The following is a 1,279-nucleotide window of genomic DNA, read 5'->3' on the forward strand; positions in this document are numbered from 1 at the left end:
TGGCACCAAGGCAGAAGCGACTCTCATCGCTGAAGACGACACGTCTCCATTCGTCCCCCCATTCACGCCTGTCGCGACACCACTGGAGGCGGGCTGCACGATGTTGGGGCGTGAGCGGAAGACGGCCTAACGGTGTGCGGGACCGTAGCCCAGGTTCATGGATACGGTTGCGAATGGTCCTCGCCGATACCCCAGGAGCAACAGTGTCCCTAATTTGCTGGGAAGTGGCGGTGCGGTCCCCTACGGCACTGCGTAGGATCCTACGGTCTTGGCGTGCATCCGTGCGTCGCTGCGGTCCGGTCCCAGGTCGACGGGCACGTGCACCTTCCGCCGACCACTGGCGACAACATCGATGTACTGTGGAGACCTCACGCCCCACGTATTGAGCAATTCGGCGGTACGTCCATCCGGCCTCCCGCATGCCCACTATACGCCCTCGCTCAAAGTCCGTCAACTGCACATACGGTTCACGTCCACGCTGTCGCGGCATGCTACCAGTGTTAAAGACTGCGATGGAGCTCCGTATGCCACGGCAAACTGGTTGACACTGACGGCGGCGGTGCACAAATGCTGCGCAGCTAGCGCCATTCGACGGCCAACACCGCGGTTCCTGGTGTGTCCGCTGTGCCGTGCGTGTGATCATTGCTTGTACAGCCCTCTCGCAGTGTCCGGAGCAAGTATGGTGGGTCTGACACACCGGTGTCAATGTGTTCTTTTTTCCATTTCCAGGAGTGTATAAGAAATAAAATTCTTGAATGAATCTGCGGGCATTTTTGTGAATGAAGTCGTATACATAAATTTATATATTTCTTTATCTATAACGGCGTTACGCTACATCCATCATAAGTCCAAAATTTAGAACTTGTAAAACAATTTTAGTGAAATTTTCAAATAAGTCTATACCTATGCGGGAGTCAGGCAACGGCCTTGCCGCAGTGGATACACCGGTTCCCGTAGGATCACCGAAGTTAAGCACTGTCGGGCTTGGCCGGCATTTGGATGGGTGACCATCCGGGCTGCCATGCGCTGTTGCCATTTTTCGGGGTGCACTCAGCCTCGTGATGCCAATTGAGGAGCTTCTCGACCGAGCAGTGGCGGCTGCGGTCAAAGAAAACCCTCATAACGACCGGGAGAGCGGTGTGCTGACCACACGCCCCTCCTATCCGCATCCACATCTGAGGATGGAACTGCGGTCGGATGGTCCCGATGGGCCACTTGTGATCTGAAGACGGAGTGCTTATGCGGGAGTCAAGTGCCAACTCAGCTCAAAGTAGTTCCG

The 1,279-nt window shown here is 55.6% G+C and overlaps 1 pseudogene; it reads left to right on the forward strand.

The window, feature by feature from the left end:
* Positions 1-917: 917 nt before the first annotated feature.
* LOC126428030 (5S ribosomal RNA) lies at positions 918-1,035 on the forward strand (annotated as a pseudogene).
* Positions 1,036-1,279: the final 244 nt, after the last annotated feature.

Source organism: Schistocerca serialis, chromosome 1 (genome assembly GCF_023864345.2).
Source record: "Schistocerca serialis cubense isolate TAMUIC-IGC-003099 chromosome 1, iqSchSeri2.2, whole genome shotgun sequence".
NCBI lineage: Eukaryota > Metazoa > Arthropoda > Insecta > Orthoptera > Acrididae > Schistocerca > Schistocerca serialis.